The following is an 18,367-nucleotide window of genomic DNA, read 5'->3' as shown; positions in this document are numbered from 1 at the left end:
TAAACCCACCCCTTCGTTTCTCACCCTCACACCCCCTTTTGTCCCTTCCAAAATCTACAGAATGAAAATCTTATCCAGCTGCATGAGGGTCAATGTCAAATAACATTAGTCATGTCTAACTAGTACCAATGTACCATAAGTGGAGGGAAAGTATTTAGAGCGGTCTAGTGGTTAGGGAATGAGGTTTTTTTCTAGGGACCTGTTTTAAAAATCCCACTAATTACTGATGGTTAGTGCAATACCATAACCTAGTGGTTCGGAGCCCACTCTATGGGAAGTTGAAGGAATTGATGATTCTTTTAGACAATTAGCAATCTTCCTGTATTGGAGTACTTCCTAGTTATATGATTATGTAATTTAAAGTACACACAAAAACTATGTGTTTGTTTGTGTGTGAATTGGTGTTATAAGTACAGTATGTAGTATACTGCACATTAAAAAAAAGTGTCCATGATTTGTCCTTGGATCAAATTTAGTTTGTTATCGTACATGTGATAAAGAGGAGGTTATCAACCTACGTTGTCTGAAATAACGTTTAAAATCTACAACGGGTTTAAGTGCATATATCGAAAAAGTATATGAAAAATTGATAAAAATGATACCTTGAAAGTAGATAAGTAGTAAAAGTAATTATGTCAAATTTAAAGTGTAAAAAGTGGCAGGCACAATAATTTGTTGTTACAATAAATATCGTACCATTTTCGTGTCTACTTTACCTTTCATTTAACAATGAGGTATAAGAAACAAAAAAATAAATATGATAAAAAAATTAAATAAAAATAATAAAATAAACAGTATTAAAACCAAGACATAATAGTGACCCCAGAACTCATTCAACATTCAGTGCACGCTACATCTTTTAAGCTCATTCTACAACTCGCACATCTATCATTGGCCAAAAACTAATGTTATCGCAGTCAAACAACCCAAAGAAACAAAAATCACGTGAATCAACCGAATCGCAAGTCGAAAATCTTCCACTTAATTTACGTAAGTTCGTGGCGTAACCAATACATATTAACCTGGACTTGTTGGGGACAGAGTTTGTTTTTACATTCAAATTACAATAATAGAAAGCTGCATTATGGGACTACAGATGCAAATACGGGGTTTAAAGATTACATTTCCATTCGGACGCAACCTTCTCTTGACCTCTAGTAGCTCCTGAAACATCAGGTCGGTCAACTGTGGTCATTGAATTATTACAGAGTCAATCGAGCCTCTTACGTTTCAACTCATTCAAATAGATGTTTACTCTATGTAGACCTGTATAGTTGAACCTCTTTCGTTCCAACCCTATATTGTATCTCTTACGTTTCAACTCATTCAAATAGATGTTTACTCTATGTAGACCTGTATAGTTGAACCTCTTTCGTTCCAACCCTATATTGTATCTCTTACGTTTCAACTCATTCAAATAGATGACCTCTTTCGTTCCAACCCTATATTGTACCTCTTACGTTTCAACTCATTCAAATAGGTGTTTACTCTATGTAGACCTGTATAGTTGAACCTCTTTCGTTCCAACCCTATATTGTATCTCCTATGTTTCAACTCATTCAAATAGATGTTTACTCTATGTAGACCTGTATAGTTGAACCTCTTTCGTTCCAACCCTATATTGTACCTCTTACGTTTCAACTCATTCAAATAGGTGTTTACTCTATGTAGACCTGTATAGTTGAACCTCTTTCGTTCCAACCCTATATTGTATCTCTTACGTTTAAACTCATTCAAATAGATGTTTACTCTATGTAGACCTGTATAGTTGAACCTCTTTCGTTCCAACCCTATATTGTATCTCTTACGTTAAAACTCATTCAAATAGATGTTTACTCTATGTAGACCTGTATAGTTGAAGCATTTTTGTTCCAACCCTATATTGTATCTCTTACGTTTCAACTCATTCAAATAGCTGTTTACTCTATGTAGTCCTGTATAGTTGAACCTCTTTCGTGCCAACCCTATATTGTATCTCTTACGTTTCAACTCATTCAAATAGATGTTTACTCTATGTAGACCTGTATAGTTGAACCTCTTTCGTTCCAACCTTACATTGTACCTTTTACGTTTCAGCTCATTCAAATAAACGTTTACTCTATGTAGACCTGTATAGTTGAATCTCTTTCGTGCCAACCCTATATTGTATCTCTTACGTTTAAACTCATTCAAATAAATGTTTACTCTATGTAGACCTGTATAGTTGAACCTCTTTCTTTCCAACCCTATGTTGTACCTCATTCTCAGGGAAATCAGTACAGTAGTTACGCTGTTAAGAACATGTTGACTACGCGCTCTATAGGTTTGTCCTTTATGAAACAAGGAAGTCTGCGCAAAGAAGGAAATACACATAAATAAATGTTTTAAGGTAGTATGCAACCTAACTAAAGATAAACAATGCATTAAATAAGAATATCCACTAATAATGCAAAGTGATCTGCAGTTTAAACCGATAATGTCCATTACCTTTACTTTAGTCTAATAATGACCCAGTAGATGGGGATGACCAAATCGTCCTAATTTCTAAGATTGGTGTCAGCTATGCATTTTTCCCGTCATCAAATTAAATCTATAAAATAATGGGAGCTTACTTAAAGTTAAGGAAATTGAAATCAGCAATGCATACATTATTGGGCCCAAGTATATTAATAATTGAGTGTACACAAATATGATCTTCCAGCAGATAAGACCTATCTCGAATGGATCTAACTTCACATTGTATCATAAAAGTATTTTCATTTTCAATTAACTTTATTTTTTTTTTAATACATAATTTCTCAGTCCTTTGTCAATTGTCAACACAGTTCAACACACATTTAAAATATAAAAATAAAATAAATACTAGACTGAAATTTTCAGTTCCGACGTTTCGCCGCATAAAGTCAACGTGCGGCGTTTTCAAGGCACTTCTCAAGGCAGACGTTGTGAGCGCCTAACCATGACTGAAAATATTATTTAAAAGATGTGTAGGAAAATGTAAGACATTCTAATTGTAAAATATTCTGAATCGTTATTTTATGATTATGAATCATTAAATTGTGTATAGATGCTTTGTCAAAACCACCTCTAAAATAAAATAATTCATTTGAACCGTATTCGTTTATCCTGTAACATCCCTCAGAACCTACGTAAATTGTTTGAAATATCCAAGGTTATTCCAAAATTGAGTTTAAAGGTGCGAATATTACCCTTAATTTTCGTAAATGTGTATTATGCATCCTGTACATTGAATAAATTTCTTCTCAAATGCCTTGCATGATATGTGCTCAGGAACAACTTAGATCTTGTGTGAAGAGTAAACAATAGAAGTCTCAAATGTGCGCTTTCTTGTTCAATGGGTAACTTTGTCAAAAGTACCTAGTTAATATTTCTATAAACTAAACCTACTTTTGAAGTAAAGTATGACAAACAGTCAAAGGTTTTTGGTTAAAACATGATTTCTGTCTGAATCACAGCCTCTTAGTAGTTGATTTTATATAATTTATTCAAAGTTTTGATCAATAAGTAATACCTGAAACCCGGCTAAGTTTCAACTAGCTACTAGCAGCTACCTCTTTACCCTTATTTCAAGGAATTTCAGGGCAAGTCTCATATATTCCCGTTGTCCAGAAGTATAAGTGAAACTCAAACATGGGGGCACATAGAAAGGCGATATTGACTTGTCATGTCAACCAAGTTCTCAATTGGTCATCTAAATTGAGATTTTATATGAAATTAGACCTACTTTTGTTATTAATCTGCTATAATTTGTAGCTTATGATAATTTTGTATAATTAATAACTGATTTCTGACATTTTTACACAAAAATGTAATTTTTTTAAATATTTCTATGTGTGTCAGTTTATTTACATAAATCAATACTTAAATAAACTTCATGTTTAAGTAAATATTATTTAAACAGTCATTAAAAATATTTAACCTGCGTTTCTACAATAATTTATTTCAATATAAATGAGAAAAGTCTAAAGAATTTAAAATATCATGAGACGTATATTTGCATCAATATCATGATATGAAAGGTTTTAATTAAAAGTTGCCCATTTTCAATTACCGGTATTTGTTATACTTGTACATAGTTTTTTTTAAGAAATTAAAAAAACACCAAATAAAAATTGTCGCAATCCGCCTTTTAAGTTTTTCATTCTTCATCGTCTAAGTTAATAACTTAAATTACTATCTTGCCACAAAAAAACTTACCTCGAAGCAGATAGATGCAATACAAATGATATTCAGCGTTAGGCCTTCAAGGCAGAGAAAACAAGCTTGTCATAATTATTAGAGTAAATTACTTTAGAGTAATTCACTTTAGAGTAATTCGTTTAGAGTAATTCACTGTAGTAAAAGTAGTAATAGACTATAATGTATATACACACTACAGTGCCATGTTATTATACATTATGCAGAATCCGATGATAATTTAAATTTGACAGTCTTCAATACACGCTTGCATTAACCATGTGTTGATCTCAATAGCTATCTGGTATTGTGATTTTTTATGCCAGACTCGCTTAAAAATGTGTCTTACTTTTAGATAAGCTAATTATATTTCACTACTAGTCACAAAATGGGACTTTCGGGACGAGTGGACGATACTATTCATTACGATGTAAAAAACTACTTCGTCAAACTAAAAAAAAATAAAATGTAACTTTTTTTATGTCAAGCAAAGTATTGTTTGTGTAGCGAAAGTAATGTGTGTAAGTAAAGTGTCAGGAAGTCAGCTGATCACTATTTGTTTTTCGTGTATGGAAATGGAAGACTTTCGAAGATCTCAGCTGTATGGAAATGGGCTATTTTCGAATACAGAGTGATGAAAAAATAATTGTTAGGCGTTTGTCGACAGAGTGTGATTTGATATTCTATTTATTTTTAAACTATTTATTTTGTTTAAATTCATGTAAGTAAGATCTTAGACTACTCCAATATCCAATGGTAAAATATACACACACCTTTGTTCATGAAGTGTATTTGGTATTTACACATTGATGGTTTTTAATGAAGGGGGTTTCTATAATTAAGAAAGTTTTTTAACTCAGTGACCAATAATAGTGTGTTCGGAAAGTCTAAAAGTAGGGCGATTGGAAGGATTTTAACCCGGAACTCTGGAACAAAAAGTTATCGCTTTTGCCACTATTCTATACGCACCCAAATCGAATGAAAAATAAATGCATTAATTCGTACAAAGTCATCCTAACCCTAGTACTTTACAAACTAAAGGTTCGGTATAGGTCGGTTATCTCATATTTTATTTCAATGAAAAGAAAATATTTGTATTTTAATTTTTTTTTAGAACAAATCTCGAAATATGAGAAATACAACAACTCCTGAAACCGGATTAAAATATATTTTAATTTAAGTTTTTTTTTTATGAAGTAGCTGACTAGTTATAAAATAACAGAACACGCAATCGCAATGGCAGCGGCTTGGGCTGATTAAGTCAAACATTTCGAGACAGCATACACTCTTTGAATTGTCCATGTAACACTTGTAACGGTATATCGCTGCCTTTATATAACCGCACAACGGTACAACAGAACAGCCCAGTTGGCCTAGGTGGTAAAAATAGTTTTGGGATTAAATTATCTCAAACAGAAACAATTTTTACTTTGGTATTCAGTAAAAATAGTGTTTGTTAGTTCACACAGCTATGACGAATTAGCATTAGACATTTAGACCAAAGAACCCATGGGGACCGAGCATCCCAGAGGGAAGAGAAGTGAGGGTGGAATAATACCCCCCTGGGTTTCATGATGACATGAGGGACATACAACTTGTTGCGACCAATCAAAAGTTGTGTCGATTGCTATGCTAATAGACAGTACTCAATATTCTGCCGATTTGTTTGGTTTGATGCACTCGCGTGGCTTATAAGACTTTAGGTAGGGACGAGGTTTTCTATTTTAAAAAGCAATTCGGTTTTTGGTGATGAAATGTGACTCATACAGTCTTGTTTGGTAAAAAACAATTACTCCCCCCCCCCCCCCCAAAAAAAAAGAGAGTGAAAAGTGTTGGGGAGGCTTATTTTATACGGTTGGTAAGTTATAAACTAATAAATCGTTTTATTCTAACTCAATGTACAATGAGAAAGTAGTGAATTTATTGAAAGAACACTATTAAAATACGAGATGGAAGCTCTGCATATTGTATAGTACAATATACCGAATGATACATATATGAAAACTACTACAGTACAACTGGATTATGAGCGTAACCTTCAATGCACTTCCTAGAATGACACTTTCCCATTAATGGAATATCAGAGAATCTACTACAGGAGATGATTACAAACAAAGGGCCGGTTACGATTAAATTAGGGTAGCTATTCATTTTAATGTAAGAAAAATAAAATTTCCATTAAAAATATGTTTACTGTCGTGACCTAACTCAAGCCAACTTGCAACAAGGAGTTAAGAGGGGATTTAGCTCGAAATCTACTGACGGTTGAATTTGTGAAACAAGAACCTTATAAGGAAAAATCAAATTGAAAGTTTGATAAATGAGTTTTCCAAGATGACATCGATATTTTCCAATCGCAGTCATCGCCCGAGGTGTCGGGACGTTGGGATTGGTTTACCCGAATAAACAACTCGGTCTGGGTCGATTAATTCCTTATCTCTTATCTCATTATTACACAACCGTCCAAAGTCGGCCGCGGCTGTTAACAGATGTTTATAATGCTTTGGCAACCGTTTTCCGTAATATAATGGAAATTATATTTTGCAAGTTATAACCACTTAATTTGACAACCTGAAAAGTATTTTTTAAATTGCGATTATGATGTTTGGCTTGATGTTGTGCACACATACCCACACAGTTTCCCCCAAGAAGAATTAAGTTTTGAACTAGCTATACCATAAGACCTTTAGGCCTTTAGGCATTTGTATGATAAAACTTATCTTATTATTGTGTCCAGAAACACTAAAGAGAATCTATATCACTGCTGATATTTTTTATAATAATATCTTTATTTGCCACTACGTCCACACTGTTTTGGCCAACTAGCATTTGGCTAATCAGTACTCAACTCTGCAGGCAACATTGGCGTTTACTAATTAATTATTCTCGGTAACAACAAATATCCTGTACTGACCTTTACACGGGGATCGCCAGCGGCGCGAGTGAGGGACGTCTTCGTCATCTCCTTCTGTCCGCCGCCTGCACCCACCGTCAACACTGCCTGCAACAACAACAACAATAATACAACAGCAACGACAACAACAATACTACAACAACATAACTGTGAGGAGTGTTCGTCATCTCCTTCTGTCCACCGCCTGCACCCACCGTCAACACTGCCTGCAACAACAACAATTATATTAATACAACAGCAGGTAAAACAACAACAATACTACTACATTACTGTAGGAGTGTTTGTCATCTCCTTCTGTCCGCCACCTGCACCCACCGTCAACACTGCCTGCAACAACAACAATAATAATACAACAGCAGCAACAACAACAATAATACTGCAAAAACATAACTGTGAGAAGTATTCGTCACCTCATTCTGTCCGCCGTCTGCACCCACCGTCAACACTGCCTGCAACAACAACAATATTAATACAACAGCAGCAACAACAACAATACTACAACAACATAACTGTGAGGAGTGTTCGTCATCTCCTTCTGTCCGCCACCTGCACCCACCGTCAACACTGCCTGCAACAACAACAATAATGATACAACAGTAGCAACAACAACAAGAATACTACAACACCAACAACATAACTGTGAGGAGTGTTCGTCATCTCCTTCTGTGCGCCGCATTCACCCACCGTCAACAATGCCTGCAACAACAACAACAACAACAACAACAACAACAACAATACGACAACAGTTAATACAACAACAAAAACATTACTTACCGTAGATAACTTTATCACCTACTTGGGTTACTGGTTTTTATAAGAAGTGTTACAAGCCAGTTTAATAGTAGACTACAGTAACAAAATGAGTTACAGTACTAGTATTTTTAGACTTCATTGTTATGTGTCACGTTATTTTTTTTAAATATTGATTCAAAATAAACAAACCTGTAAATATGAAAAAGAGAAAGTAAATCACATCAAATACAAAATTTATAGGATTGAAAATTCATTTTCGTGTTTGTAAATTGATCGACAACTATTAACGTAGACCTGAAAATCGATAATTGGAAAACCATCTGCAACTGAAACCCAAGTTCAATTACGAAACCACAGAACTAAGGTCAACTAATGTGGTAAGCATTTATTAAATATGTTAAGCAACTAACACAATGAAGTAATAACCAGATATTTTCACAGCGATAAAAAGCTTGAATTAGGTATATACTACTTCTACTTAAATGTTCACATTAATTCCTTGACGCGTATAATTAAAGGAAAACAACTCTGTCTTTGCTGGAAGATGGAAATATTGTTTAAAAAGTTGATTTAATGTTTAAAACACGGAACGACAGGAATATTGTGATAATTGGCAATCGTCGAACAGGTGATTCCTATCGGTAATGATTAGGGGACATCCCCCAATAATCTGCATTTGTATCGAGTGATCATCTGACGTCGGATGGTGTTAGGAGAATAATCCGATACAACAATACGTTCAAGCACAAACGAATGTACAACAATGTGTTAAAGCACAAACGAATGTACGAAAATGTGTTGGAAGCACAAACGAGTACAACAATGTGTTAAAGCACAAACGAATGTACAACAATGTGTTAAAGCACAATCGAATGTACAACAATGTGTTAAAGCACAAACGAATGTACAGCAATGTGTTAAAGCACAAACGAATGTACAACAATGTGTTAAAGCACAAACGAATGTACAACAATGTGTTCAAGCACAAACGAATGTACAACAATGTGTTAAATCACAAACGAATGTACGAAAATGTGATGGAAGCACAAACGAGTACAACAATATGTTAAAGCACAAACGAATGTACAACAATGTGTTAAAGCATAAACGAATGTACAACAATGTGTTAAAGCACAAACGAATGTACAGCAATGTGTTAAAGCACAAACGAGTACAACAATATGTTAAAGCACAAACGAATGTACAACAATGTGTTAAAGCACAAACGAATGTGCTACAATGCGATTAAATATACTGTAAATGAATTTAAAACAATTTAACTGAGTGTAAAAAGACTTTAAAAATCGATTTAGTTGATTTTCTGTAAATAACTTAAATAAGTGAATTAAAGAACGCAACGGTATTGTGATGTTTATGAGTTTAATCTAAACTATAACAATCAACGAAGCACTTCCATTTCAATATTTTCATCTTAATAGACAAAAGCCTGTATTTGCAGAATCCAATTCAATACAGAATTCCTTTACATAAATATTTATTTAACTTCAACACTTAATACATTTAGGTTCGCTACTCCATTCATACTTGGCTTAAAATACCTACTTTGTATGGTCGCCATTTCATTGAAAAGTATTGAGTATTGCATTATGTACGCTACAGTACTGCGATTTCTTGAATAGAATTTTGTTGTGCAAAATTTAACTTTCTTAAGAAACAACAATGATTTATTAACATGAATTGATTTTATTGAATCTAAACTTATCTGTGTAAAAAATATACTTGAAATCGAAATGTGTTTTAAATTATAGATCAGCATGACTCTTTATAAAGTTACAAGAAACCACCGTTGAATTGGTATACATAAAATAATGTTGTAATCATTTATAATCCACACATTTAATATGGAACTTATTTTATCCAATAGCTACAGAAATAGGACAACCCCTAAAAAATAGAATATTTTATATACCGTTCAATGACATCTGTGGTACATACCTCAAAGAATGATTCTACATATTCAAAATAGAACTGCTGTTCTTCCACCCGAACACTTTACCTTCAGGTTTGCTTACGCTCACAAAAAATATTTAATGCACTATTCACTAATGTAACTGTTGAAACTCAGGATACATATTTTATCAAAGATTTTATATATTATGTGTACCCAATTGTTAATTTAAACTATCTTCCTAGACGGAACCAACAATTAAATCCTAGTTTAACCACACGTGTCACTGTTAAGTTTGTAAATATCACTAAGCCCTCCCCTCCACATATGGTATCCTTAGGGGGTGAAAGTTGGTCTTCAGACTTCTAAATACCATATCTACCCAAGGCTAAGTAGCTAATGTGGTGACAAGTCAAACGTATAGTACTCATATGATATTAGCACGTTTCCGTTCCATGGCTATTTGCCATGTATTAGAGAAATCAATTAAAATTGTTTTTAATATTTACTAAACTAATTTCAAAATAACAATACAGTAGTGAAATATTTAATTAAATATCCTAGTTCAGTTTTGCTTTGGTCATTGTGTATGTGAGATGATTTTTTTTCTTTAGACGACATGTAAAAATTCTGCTTACAATCTAAACCTAATTTATCAAAGTGCCAAAGTAAATAAAGCAATGAAATACCAACGGTTTTCCTCTCAAGATCCTTGATATTTTCAAATATTCATGACAGTTTTCTAAAAAATAAAATAATAATTTACGTTACCCTAACGAAAGTGTTGGTGTAATACGTTTTGGAAATAAAACTCAATTATTTTTTGTCTGTTATGAAATTATATTATGCTAATGTGCATACTAAAAAGTATGTACCAATTCATAAGCATTTTGGTTTATACTTTCAAAAAAATGTCACTAAACGTTTCACTTAAAAGCTATAATATTACGGGAAGGCCTCCAGATCCTTAAGTTTAGAGAATAATGTTTATTTACGTCTCATACCTATAGTTAATCGATCCTTTGTATTTACCGCGACTCGACTTCTTTTTCAACCTGAGATTGTACGCCCTACACTCCCTCCCCTAGTTACGAAACAGCTGTAGTCTCTGTAAATGACCAATCTACGGTAGGACCAGTATAACATATTATAATAACCTCGAAACTATACCGTTTAGGAGTTTTAGAAAATGCTATTTTCTCATGACCTCAATATGCTCAAAACGATTTTATGGGTGAATACGAGGGGAAGATATTGAACAGCAAATAGAGGGTTACACATAATCACAAGGGGAAGTTTTGTGCTGATAGCACCCCCGGGGGGGGGGGGTACCTGACGAAGGGGGAGGACCAGGTGACCCTATGTTATGGACAGGAGGCTGCCTATTCTTGTGCATGTCATTACCTGCCAGTCGCAGGTGTCTGCTACTGGCTGTGACAGAGCTCGCTATTTTTCACCCCCTCCACCCACCTACCAACCCTTCTCTAGTACATATGAAACAGAATAGTGTTTTTTTTTACCTTCCACCATGTACGGTACTATATTTACAAGTGTAATCCCGTTTTAGAATGACGATTAACTTAATATAAAGTTTTGACAAGGAGAATTACAATTTTCAAGGGTGTAGGTATTTACAGTAAGATTTGCTCCAACCATATGTTTACCACTTCAAAAGTTCTGTAAAAACGAGCTGTCACAAATGGTGACAAATCAGGTAAACATTGTAATTTTTCACTGTTTCAAAGGAAACAAATCAATGAACAAATTTTCACATGTTGATTAGAGTAAAATGCTAACTTTGAAACCCTGCGGGAAAGTGATTTAAGGGAATTATGAATCTGAGAAAGACAAGAACTATAACCGAAATCTATAAAACGGCTCCCAAGCGTTTTGGCCTTTAGATGAAGCAGAAAACACAATCTGATATTTTATTTTTCATCACTCCTTACAGAAATCTAACATTTGTTATAACAGCTGATATCAAAGAAAGTAGGCCTAATTGTTTCCCCAACTCTAATTTGTGAGCAAGGGAGGTGCTCTCCCCTTGCTCTAAATTTGCCTTTAATAATTTGCTCTCAATCATTTCACCATGAACTACGCGCGCTAGTATTTGTTTACAATTTATTTCTATGATTGAAATCTGCTGGTTTGCTGTGTTTTAGCATGTAGTTCATGTTTACTGCACAATTATAGCCTTGAACTTCTAATTTTCACGTTGTGTTTGCTCAAACCTTAATAGTTTTGATATTACTGAGATAAGTTATTCTGTATGTGAGTATTTTTGCGATGTGATGAAAATATGTATTTTCAATTTATTTTTTATAGGATACAGTTCAAAATTGTTATGAATTAAAGGTTGAATACAATAGCTACAACATCAAATTTGTTTTACAACTAATCTACCAACTTGGGGCGGGGTTTGGGGCTTCAACTAAGATTCATCACTGGTAACTCCTAGTTATTACAGAATACATTACCGCCTATGATCCCCCGTACTACTTGATCCCCGATCAAAACAAGACATTTTCCCCATTAATTCAGACTGCATGCCTAACACTAGTCCAGAGGGGAAGAGAATGAGAAACCCGTATCACTCGCTACTGAGGTGTGCACAATTAAGTTGGTGGTTAAATGCATACGCTGATTTAAAAGTTCACAACTAACTAAGCGAAACCACCGACTTTGCCATGTTGACTTATTCATGTTGCGTAACATCATGTGGGTGGACGTATTCCTCATTCCAGTTTTTGCCCCGACCTCGCACGAGCATTGAAGGTCAGCCGATAAGCCTAAATCACCTGCTATCAATAGACTGGACAATTACATAGCTTACTGATTAGTAATAGCACTCAGCTGTTCATTACTAATCACATGTTTTATTTATTCTTTTTGTTTTCACTTGTTCGCTTTTTTATCTCTTTAGGGATGATAGTAAGTAATCTTTTGCTAAGCAGGTAAGCAGTTACCTAACAAAGCGGGTGTTTTCACACTGATTATAACACGCAAAGTAGCTACAGAATCGTCCTCTTTATTCTTCACCTATGCTACATTCACGTTCAGCGAAGGGTACAAAACGTAAATTAGTACGTCACATTCTTAGTCAAGTGATAAAGTGGTGCTGGTTCCACTCCACTCCTTCACCTACTCCATTGACATCTGTTCCTGAACATCTGATCATAGTTTCAAACACTAGGCCTATATTCTACACGTCAAGGCAGTCCGTCGCCTGAGCAGTGTCCTTCGAGTGTTTTCATTACTATACCAAGACGAAACATCACTCTTGTCTCTGATGCTGGTCTGCATGCATTAAACATCGATCATTTGTCTCTAGACTACTCTAGACCCAGACAGAACAAGTGTCGTTCCTCTTCGACCTCGATGTCTCCATATGTAGACAAACATCAAAATATTGCAACGACTTTATGCAATCACTTCATCGTAATTGTGTGTTTCGCTTGTTTCCATTGTATCAATACAGAAAACTGTTAGGTTACATTCGAAATTAGTATTTTTCTCATTACACAGAAAGGACATTGTCGTGGTTATACAGTAAACGTATAACATGATAAAAATATGAGAGGGCCTTTTTAAAAAATAAAATTAGTTTATGCCGGTTAAAGAGTATGTTTAAGTTCCGACGTCAGGTTGTAAAGTGAATGTTTGAGTATTAGCTGATAAACTTAAATCGAGTGCATGACGATCATCTATTGATTGGGTTTAGAAACGATAAGACAAGCGTCGGAGAGGGAAAGCATTGTTAAAAGCCTAGGGAGGAAGGTTTGACCAAGGTAGGTGAATGTTCATATTTAGGGACTTAACATAGCCTAGTATAGTTCACCGGGTTCGCAGTTAACTAATAGAAAAGGGTATAGTAAAAATTCGATAATAACTCCGAAGTGAACTTATGCAGAAGACTTAATTGCCTTGTGAACTTATGATAATTTTGCTATCCGAACCGAGAGAGGAAATATTTCGGGAGGAAAAAGATGATTAATCGCGAAGCGAATCTAAAAACCAGATTTCTAAAGGAAAAGAAACAGGAAAATCTCAAGGCCAAGTTGCCAAGGTCGAACTAAAAAGGATAAATGGAGAAGACGTTTGTTGAATAATCTATGGCTAGGCTATTCATTAATCGCAACCGATAAATGAAGAAACAATGGCATAAAAAGCAGTACCTGGTTTCATTAAGTGGTAAATTATCGCATTGAGGAGTAATTGGTAACTTTTAAGTTCTTGTATTCACTTTTCTTGTATTTTTTGTATTCTTTTATTTTTACATGTTACCAACAAAATGTGTCAACAATGCTGTAATCAGCAACAAAATAGTTCTTCCACGGATTTCGCAAATTTATTTTTCTTAAAAGAAATTCAGTAAAATAGAGTTTTACAGAGGGGTTCTTTCAGTATACGATTTGATCTGAAAGTAGAAAATAATATACTAATTTATTTATTTGTTTTGACCAGTAGATGGCTAGATTGTTTGGTTAACGGCTAGAGACAAGATGTAAATAAAAACAGGATGTCCGGATGGATGGTAGAGAAAAATTAACTCTTGTATGCTAAAATTTTGCACTAAACATAATTTTAAGCCTATCTTGTCACATTTTATTGTTATACCTATTGATATTTTAGATGTTTGTTCCGCAAACGAGGTGATGCCATACATGAAAACTCGCATCAAAACAGGTTTCTTATTTTACGATTATAATCCAACACAGAAGAGATGTGTCAAGGCTCGGATGATATTAATCCGCAAGTTGAGCAGCAAGTTTGTCGTGTGTCAGCTGTTATGCAGTATTATGTAAGCTGTATCTGTTGAGAGCATTCACGTGACGTGTCTGCGAGTGGCTGGCCTTGACAAAACATCAGCATCAGCGACCACGTCAGTTGTTAAATAAACTCTTTAATCCCTTGGATCTTCTGCAGTAACCCTGAACTTCCTTATCAAAGTAAACTGGAAACTGTGAATGTGACATGATCAGGCAATGTGGTACAGTATGCCATGGTAATCCGGTATCCAATAACCCGTAGCATTCAATAATCCGACCATACTGAGAAGGAGATTCTTTTACGTTGATAAGCCTTCCGGACACCTGGCAGAATTCCTTTGCTATGAATTATACTCGAAGAACTGCTTGGTCTTGGTAATGATACCTACCTACGAGTAGTTATAGCGGTTTTACTCTTTAATTTAGTTTAACTACGATAGCACAGAAGAGTTGTCAATTAAGCAGTTTAAAACATCGTTCTATTTGGTCGTAATAATTTAAAGTTAGTATAAACGTATAAAAGAGATGATATCAAATCGTTACCAAAAATCTTAAAACTTATCTTGATGGATCTGTAAGGATGGAAAATCTATAGATATAGATATTTATGGTTTAATCCATAGCTGTGCCTAATAGGCCGTAATGCTCGTCAAGCATGACGTCACGATAGAAGACGGCAATGACGTAGGTATTTATTTATTTATTTTCCAAGGATAAATAACCTTTTATTTTCATAATAAATAAGAACACCTTATTTATTTTCACAAGCAGCTGATCACAAACGGCAAACATTACGTCATTGCCGTCTTCTATCGTGACGTCAAGCTTGACGAGCATTACGGACTGCCTAATCCGAATTTTAAAGTTAATTGTACCATAGATTAAACTCGACGTATAAAAGACAACAAGGTCATGTCCAAAAGAAATTTAAGGTCGAGGCGATAAACTGAAACGAGTAGCTAGGAATTTCGTTAGTTTTGTCTACACGTCCTTCATGATTAACTATGAAAGTTGTGCTGATTGCGTGTAATTAATAACATATATCATTCTTTGGATTGTAGATTTAGGTAATAGTAAGTATTGTTACTGCAGCGAATTTTAGGACAATGTTCAGTATTCTGATCCACGTACTTTTATCAGTACATACATTGAATTCTTGTACTGTACCAGATCACACCTCTTGATTTGCTGGATACGTTCTACGCACAGGCTTGAGGTACAATAAAAATGTAGGCCCTATCCTAGCAAAATGCAATGTTATAACGAGCTGCCAAGTTTCTCTATTAAATCAGAGGGTGGACTACTGGACATTTCTTTCTTTGAGCTAAAACACTCTTCTATTTTCATATTGATGTTCTTTGGCCCAGGATTTTTTCCTGAACATCGATATGGTATAAAATTACCTGATTCCGTCAATGATCTAAAAATTTGCAAAACTCGACGAGCTCACAAGAGTAACATCAAGAGTCTGAAGATGAGGTTATAACCTCGAAACCGGTAGCTGCTCACTACAAAATTTAGGGTCATAGACGGAGTCAAGGAATTTTGTACCATTTTAACTCTCCTATTCTGCTCACTAAGACACACCGCTACAGCCCATACCTTGAACTTTCTTTAATTGCTGTCACGCTATTAAAAGTAGATCCGTATTGCATAAGTTGGTTATCTCATAGCCAAGGCCAAGGGCTGAGCAGTGAGTCTGAGTTGATATGTACAATGACTGGGGTAGGGAATGTGTACAAGGTGAGCAAGAGAGAGGGACTTAAGTAACACAGAGGCGGAATAACGGATAACGGTGTTACATGTTACAAACTACAGCCGGCTTGTCATGGAGGTGAAATAATAGCTTGATATACTACACAGTTTTGCATTGAATATTTTCTTAACAAAGTATAGGATAGAGAGGTGATGTTGGGAAGATTTCGTAAGCTAATAACTGTACGTTGAAGAGAGTTTGTGATTTGTGAGTGTACGTAATCGTTTGAAACCAAAAATATTTAACAAATTCTTGTTACATCAAATATTAAAACTAGAAAATTAACAAGTCCAATTTTGCAGAAATTCTGGTTGGTTGGAATGTTTAGTTTGATTACGGTTTTTTGGCAACAGAACGGAATGTTGATTTTGATTTACTTATACGTTTATGCAAAGGGGACTTAGCACACTTACGACAACTCACAATTATGGTTTAGACTAAGCCAATACTTTGGTTGTTATTTTCTTACGTTACTGCTAACTTTACTCCTTTTGACATAACAACATTTCGATAAAACAGCACGGTGGAACGAATCCTATTTCTAGACAAGACGCCCAATACAAAAAGCTAAGTTTCTCTTACGAATGCCAAATCGTTGTCACACCCTAAAAATCGCTATCTTGACTAATTTTCTCTTTGAGATGTCCATATCTAGGGATAAAAACAAGTTTTTCCCGATTATTATATACAACGCCGTATGTTAGCTATTAGTTCCCGATCCGCTTATATGTTTTGAGAATTCCTATTCTAGCCTGATAACCGGTTTGGATATCTGTTCTGCGACTTTTCTAACGGTGCTATTCTATTTTGTCCCCGTGTTCAAATCCCGCCAGTCACCATTGCATTTAAGCTAATGTCATAACCCGGTGATTTTGAGATCACTTTAAGCTGCATGTCCACCAATAGGGGAAACAAAAATCGATTGATCCCTTGAGAACTTCCTCAAAACAAAGCCATGTGATCATTTTTGTCGACAATAGTCTGAGTGTTGTGAGGTCCTTTGAGAAACAAACTAGGTTGTCTCTGACAGTAATTTATTAAGTACTGTATCAGGGAGGATATAACCTAGTACTATAGAACCTTGATAACAAGACTCTCATAGGGACTATTAAATAAGACTTGTTATCAAGGTCGACTTCTTATTGAGGTTGGATTGGCAATAACATGTGATAAAGGGTAAAGTAAATTCATGGAGATTGGAAGATTAGACTTGTTATCAAGGGTGGCTTGTTATCGAAGGTCTTCTTATCGAGGTTCCACTATTGACATTGCCTGTCAATGAATGACGGTTTGGGGACATACACAGTGTAACAATAGCTGCAGTAGTAGTGCCGAGTAACGTAAACTCCGGCCAATGACTTGTAACACAAAACCGTCTGGCCGTGCAAAACTTGCTGACCAACAAAATATCAATCATTCAACTAAAGCTGCAATTATTCGTTCGACCTGGCAAAGCCTTGGATTTTAACGCCGTATTCATGTGAGAAAAGATTAATAACAAAGGGGAGTCATTTAAGCAACGTATCACGCTCTCTACCACCACTACTGTACCTACAGATACTGAGGTGTTTGCTATCTATTACGTATCATGTTACTACATTTTATATTCGAATGGTTAAACATTCAAGTGTTTTGGTTAGGTTTTATTTTTGTTACCACTAAGATACCATTTAGGAACGAATACTGTTAGTGTTACATTTAGCAATACCTATTCAAAACTGAATCAAGTTTTCCTAGAAACCCGTCACTTTAAAGTGTACTGTAAAATAAAAGTTTATGTTAGTACTGTAAGTAAGATCTAAATGTCTACATAGTATTAAAAATCGCTAAAATGACAACGACCATCCACAGTTGTGATCCTGTTACTTGGTTCCCACTTTTGACTTCAAATACACTCCCAAAACAAATTATATACTATGGATAGATATAGTAAGTACATAGGTTTATATTGAGGTATATATTGACTACAAGCATTTATAGACATGGTTTAATTCCTTTTTTCAAACACAATCCTACTTTAAGTGGAACTCACACTGTCAAAACAACTTAGATATTGTAAATATTCTTCGAATAGCTTTTAGGATGGAGTT

The 18,367-nt window shown here is 34.8% G+C and overlaps 1 protein-coding gene across 1 annotated transcript in view; it reads right to left on the bottom strand.

Moving 5' to 3' along the window:
- Positions 1-18,367, bottom strand: part of LOC128994147 (protein cycle) — a 79,426-nt gene that overhangs the window by 37,556 nt on the left and 23,503 nt on the right. Inside the window, exon 2 of the mRNA XM_054418462.1 lies at positions 7,091-7,177. The gene's annotated coding sequence lies outside the window, so the exon portion shown is untranslated. The remainder of the gene's footprint in view (positions 1-7,090; positions 7,178-18,367) is intronic.

Source organism: Macrosteles quadrilineatus, unplaced genomic scaffold, assembly GCF_028750875.1.
Source record: "Macrosteles quadrilineatus isolate MER2022 unplaced genomic scaffold, UCM_ALF_1.0 Scaffold_5__1_contigs__length_97177068, whole genome shotgun sequence".
Lineage (NCBI taxonomy): Eukaryota > Metazoa > Arthropoda > Insecta > Hemiptera > Cicadellidae > Macrosteles > Macrosteles quadrilineatus.
Note: the sequence above shows the minus strand (reverse complement) of the source record. Positions and strands in the feature narration are given on the sequence as shown.